The sequence below is a fragment of the Notolabrus celidotus genome, chromosome 1, assembly GCF_009762535.1.
Source record: "Notolabrus celidotus isolate fNotCel1 chromosome 1, fNotCel1.pri, whole genome shotgun sequence".
NCBI classification, from domain to species: Eukaryota; Metazoa; Chordata; class Actinopteri; order Labriformes; family Labridae; genus Notolabrus; species Notolabrus celidotus.
The window spans coordinates 35,903,642-35,910,038 of record NC_048272.1 but is presented as its reverse complement, the minus strand read 5'-3'; positions in this window follow the sequence as shown (position 1 = coordinate 35,910,038).

Here is a 6,397-nt window from a genome sequence, read left to right as displayed (position 1 = left end):
AAAGTACACGTCTTCATTGCTTAAGTCAAGGTATAGATCCTCCTGGTCAAACATTACTCCAATACAAGTGAAAGTTGTTCAGTCAGATAATGACTTGAGTTAAAGTCCTGGAGTACTTGCTTTTAAAAATACTGAAGTATTCAAAGTACTTTTTAAAATATCTCTAAATAATAAGAAAGTAAGTATTTTCACAAAGCATGAGTGCAGTCAAGAATGCATGGGTGTTTATTCTGCTCAGTTCTGTTTATCTAGAAAACATGATTTCATATCTAAAAAGTATACCATGAAATATAAACTAAGTTACTACAAGCACAGACAAGTTTCAAATGTTCATCTGGAATCAAAGCAGTGTGTTAGCTACAGACCTCCACATGCTTTCTCAGGTTAGATGCTGATGTTTTGTAGGCTGTGATGAAGTTGATGTGGTAAACAGATCAGAGATTTACAACAATACAAACAATCATTCTTTATTTCAAAACCTCAAACGTGGGTTTAAAATATGGCCGTGGTGCTCAGGTAGAGAATCATCATCCTTCTCAGTCATAGCCATCATCACCATGACTAAATGAACGCACTGATCTGAATAACATTTGATGTACCCTCAATTGAAGTACGGCTACACCACTGAGACAAACCAAACACAAGTACACCAACAGTTTATGGTCTTTAGGATCTGATTTCAGAAAAGAAAATTCATTAGCTGACTTCAAAGCAAAAGTAGTGAGTAACTAGAGCACTGATAGAAATGTAGTGGAGTCAAAAGTATGATATTTGTCTTTCAAATGGATTAAAAGTAATAAGTTCCCCCAAAAATAATACTCAAGTATACAGATACTCAAAACATGTACTTAAGTACATTACTCAAGTAAATGTACTTTGTTACTGTCCACCACTGCAGCTTAGACACAACATATGACTGGAATGTAGGGCATACAACAATAGAATTATAAAAAATTTATTCAAAGGATTAAAGTTATTTGGTGCTCACTGGTGAGGCTGATGATGATTAATCGTTGAGTTGACTAAACCTGCAGAGCTGGATGATGACTCCTTGTTTGTATCTGATTGGAGGATTTAAAAAACTTCCTGCAAACACAAGAAGTAAAATTAAGACACCTCTCTGTCTGATGCAGTTTCATATAATGCATGAATGCACTCAGCTGCTGTTTGGAACACTAAAAAACAAAGGATGGAAAATATCAGTTAGGCTTTAAATCTCTGCTGCTGTATGAATGTTTTCACATTTTTAGTTAAATAATTAATTCAAGCAGATTTCTGACAAACAGACATCCGGTCCAATCAATGAGTGACAGAGTGGTTTAGCTTGGATGTGTCTGTGACTTTTCATTGACATTTGTTCAATGATTGTGTGTGTTAGTGTGTGTGTGTGTGTGTGTGTGTGTGTGTGTGTGTGTGTGTGTGTGTGTGTGTGTGTGTGTGTGTGTGTGTGTGTGTGTGTGTGTGCGTGTGTGTGTATGTGTGTGTGTGAGTGTGTGTGTGTGTGTGTTCATCTGTTTTGATGTGAGAGAGAGATTCGCCATCAAACTTGTAAGATGAAACTTATGCCCCAATCACAACCACTTGTATAATAATGTGAGTGTTGTTGCTAGTTTATAAACAACCTCTTTAGGTGAATATTTGAAATTTTGTTTCAAAATATAGGGAGAAAATTAAAAGCCTGAAAAACTCAGATACAATAGGAGCAAGTCCCGTCAGAAATTCATGGCTACCTGCGCCTCATTTACAGATTTCACTCTCACTGTTCCCTTTCCACAAACGCCGTAATGCTTTTGTCTCCTGAAGCTTTTTGCTTTTTATTCCATGTGTGGGATTGAGAATAGACCGTATGTGTCCTTCAATGAGCCGGTATACATTATTCCCCTTTACACCATGTCTCTATGTCTGCCTTTACTTACTGTTTGTAATGATGGTGCTGTTTGTACTTGCATGATTCACACTCACAGGTGCCTAATGTCCTTTCGATCTAGTTTGCTGTTCATGAACACTTTTGTCTTTGGTGCTGCTATAGGTCTGGGTGTCTGCTTGAGGATGGTTTACCTACTATGCACTTGACTCTTTTGTCTCTATACAGACTTGCTTGTTATTATGGATAATGCTCACCATGTAATTACACTCCTGTTATTTAGTTATTTTATTTTATATTATTGTTATTTACAGTTTTCTCATTTATTATTATTCTCATTATTATTATTTTGCTTTTTCAATCTTTATCTATTGAGGTCCTAAAGTGACATGGGCAGAAAAAAAAATTTGATTTTCTTGTGCGCACCAGAAACTTTCCCGTGCTCACGAGAACATTTCTTGAGATCACAAAATATTATTGCATGCCCACGAGAAACTTTCTCGTGAGTACGTAATACTTTCCCAAGAGCACGTAAAGGTATTAGGTGTGCACGTGACATAAACTGCATATAGAATGTATGTTTAAGGGGCCGTTCTGAGACAATAAAGCGGTGACAATGTGCAAGCAAAGCCATAATATCCTTATAATGAAACCCAAGGTTGAAATAAAGCTCAACTAACTGCCATACTGTCATACTTAGATCAAAACTGGAAGACAGTTATGCACTGGTTGATCTCAAGTGCGCACTTGGTACCTTGTGCACATGGGAAACTTTGTTGTGAACACGGGAAACTTTATTATGAGCACGCAATAATATCTTGTGATCTTCAGAATTGTTTTGCGTGAGCACAGGTTAGTTTCTGGTGCACACAGGAACATATCAAATATTTTTTTTCTGCCCATGTCACTTTAGGGGCTCCGTATTAATCTGTCATTTACCTGTATTCTTTTTTTTACAACCTTTCCGGCTGTCGGGTGGTTTGGGAGATGTTGTGGGTGTACATGGATGTGTTTCTACATGTACTTACTTGTTCAAACACTAAGTAAAAAAAATGATAAACCAAGTTTTAGAAAATTAAAAGCCTGTGCTATTTAAAATCCCCCTTGTAGAAGGTGCAGGCTTAGCTCTGTGGTCAAATATCACACCTCATGTAGAGGAGCTACAGTCCTCAAGGTGTTGGCTGTGTGATCAAATCAGGTTATTTTCAACATGCTATCCTCCAGTCTGTCTCTGCCATTACCAAATCTATCCACTGTGCTGTCTGCTCAATAAAGGCATGAAAAGCACAAAAGGCAGGTTAGAAGAATATTGAATAAACAATAATTAAATAAAACAGCAGAGAGACAGCCCTTTATGTTGACTTAGCTGCTGCAGTTCTCATGGGCCTGAAAGTTTGACGAATGTGACAGCTTTGACCTGTGATGGTTAAGGTGGTTATACCTGTTATGTTCAAGTCAGGTATTTAAAACTACAGATCACAAAAATGTGAGTTAAAAATTCCCCTTATGAAACTTTAAAACACATACATCATACAACACCCTTAATACTTAAATTTCTATGTTAAATTCAATGTGTTATGTAAATAGATCACTTCCAGGAAGCAGTTTAACTGAGTTATCTGGAAATCTATGATGATTAAAACCCAAAGAAACCCCCTTCAAATTTCTGTCAAGGTGCTTAAGAGATTCCCCAGTTGATACTCTGTGTTACCCGGATAACAGACTAAACCAGATTCTTGGAAGAGCCTGCTACATCTTCAAGAGAAATTAAGCCCTGAGTCACAGCCAAAGGATAGCACATATTTCCCAGATGTAAACACGTGGGGGATAAAAAAATCAATGAATAACAAGCTTAGGTTTAGCTATCGGTGTGTGAAGGGAGATGATTTATCACAGGACGTAATCTCACATCCATCCCGTTTTAATCCTACATGCCATGGTTGCTGGGTTTGATTATGTAAGTCCCGTGTTTTGTTTCAAAATGTGTAGCGCAATTGAAACTCAATCAAATGAATTATCACAAAATATCATTTTGTTCAACAGTAAGAAGGGGATCTGCCGTTTTACTTCTCTGCTTTTTTACAGATTTTCAACAGAAGATTGTGTCTTTTGTCTCCGTGTGTTTTGTTAGTCTTGATATTGTCTGCCTGTGTTTTGTTAGTCTTGATATTGTCTGCCTGTGTTTTGTTAGTCTTGATATTGTCTGCCTGTGTTTTGTTTGTCTTGATATTGTCTGCCTGTGTTTTGTTAGTCTTGATATTGTCTGCCTGTGTTTTGTTAGTCTTGATATTGTCTGCCTGTGTTTTATTAGTCTTGATATTGTCTGCCTGTGTTTTGTTAGTCTTGATATTGTCTGCCTGTGTTTTGTTAGTCTTGATATGTGTGCCTGCATTTTGTTAGTCTTGATTTGTCTGCCTGTGTTTTATTTGTCTTGATATTGTCTGCGTGTGTTTTGTTAGTCTTGATATTGTCTGCCTGTGTTTTGTTAGTCTTGATATTGTCTGCCAGTGTTTTGTTTGTCTTGATATTGTCTGCCTGTGTTTTGTTTGTCTTGATATTGTCTGCCTGTGTTTTGTTAGTCGTCATATTGTCTGCCTGTGTTTTGTTAGTCGTCATATTGTCTGCCTGTGTTTTGTTAGTCTTGATATCGTCTGCCTGTGTTTTGTTAGTCGTCATATTGTCTGCCTGTGTTTTATTAGTCTTGATTTTGTTTGCCTGTTTTGTTAGTCTTGATTTTGTTTGCCTGTGTTTTGTTAGTCTTGATATTGTCTTCCTGTGTTTTGTAAGTCTTGATTGGTCTACCTGTGTTTTGTTAGTCTTGATTGGTCTACCTGTGTTTTGTTTTGTAACTGTCTCTCTTCTTATCTGTAGCTGTGAGGTTTTAAAGTCTTACTGTGTCTGTGTTGTGTAGGTACCTGCCTTGGGACCACTCTAAACATGTTTACTTCTGCTGTAAAGATCGTCTTTTTTGAATTGTTGTGTATGTGGTTTCCGGTTCTTCCGGAGCCAGCCTCAAGCGGATCTTCGATGAACTGCAGTTTTTAGCACTTCTGCATTGGACTCATATTTTTAGACAGGAGGATGCCACTTGGTCCAAACATACCAAGAGCAGCTTGTTTATCCTGTCGGAATTCTATTTTGCATGAGCACATAAAATCTACTCCCAGGAGAGACAGGACACATCCATGCCTCAGTGTTTCCCTGGTGAAAGATTGCATCAACCTACTGCAATGTTGTTTTTACTCTCATTGTTGTGAATTGCATTTTTTGTGCATGAGTCAAAAGGAAGATGCAGGATTATAAAAATCCTTGCAGTGTGAGTAATATGGCCACAGATTTCAGATTAAACACATTCACCCAGAGACCACAGTGTGAAACGGTGTGTGTGACTGTCTGTTATTCTCTGTCATCGCAGTGTGTTTACCCTCCTTGACTTACTGGCACAGCTCACCACGCTGGCAGCATGGGAAGGATGTGGTTGGGTTGTAGCCTCCGCTCTCTGAGTGATGTTGGGGTTGCTGATGCTGAGCATAGTGGCTGGTTAGCAACAAGCGAAAAGCATAACAAAGCTTCAGATCCTCTTGGGATGTTGTTAGAGCTGCTGCTCTCATAGGAACAGCATTAAGGGGCTGAAGCGGAGTGCTATTTAACTCACAACACAAAACACAGGCTGCTATCCTTTCACTTAAAGATACTGATCTGGTATCCAAATGTACATCATAATAAACATGAAGGACCAGTATGTAGCTCTACACAGGCCTTATATTCACGTGACACAAATGGGGTGTCGTGACATGTCTTCCAGAATGTTTTTTTTCCCCCAAGTCATCTAAAAACAGTACATTTTACACAATATAGTAAAAATATGACGAAAATAGTAGCTAAACTTGAAATAAAACCTTGAAAATAGAACATGTAATGAGTTTTCTGCCTTTCTTTGTTGCAAGATGACTCATAAGTTTAGGATTAGTGAACAGTTAATTATCAAGAGCATCAGCAGCAGTAGGTTCATTCATAACAGTACACGAAACACAGCCACGTGCTCATCGGCTAATTTTCTTCAGACCAGCTAAATGAAGCCACATTAAATCACTTTGACAGACAGCGGGGTCGCGAGTCTTTGGCACAGGATTTTGGGGGTCGCGAGCTGAAAAGTTTGGGAACCCCTGGTCTAAACTTACTGCTGTTATTTTTGCTTTATTATGCCATTTAAAGAAAGCCAGCTCTTCTTTCTGTGTTGTATTCTCAGGTCACTGACACCTTGACTTATGTAACACTTACATGTATTTATTCTCTTTGTTGGTGGATCAATGACTCAAATCTAGCACAGCTCAGTTAGAGTGTATAGACATGCGTGTGTGCCCATTCATTCAGGAATCTGTCCTATTGTTAAATTCAAACTTCCATCTCTGCCCCCTGCTAGTAAATTAGTAGGCTCGTGGAGGAGACTGGCACAACACGGGTCCACATTTCCACACACATAGGGGTGTGTTGAGGGAGGGGACGTGCTTGTGAGCAGTATGAGGGAAGGAG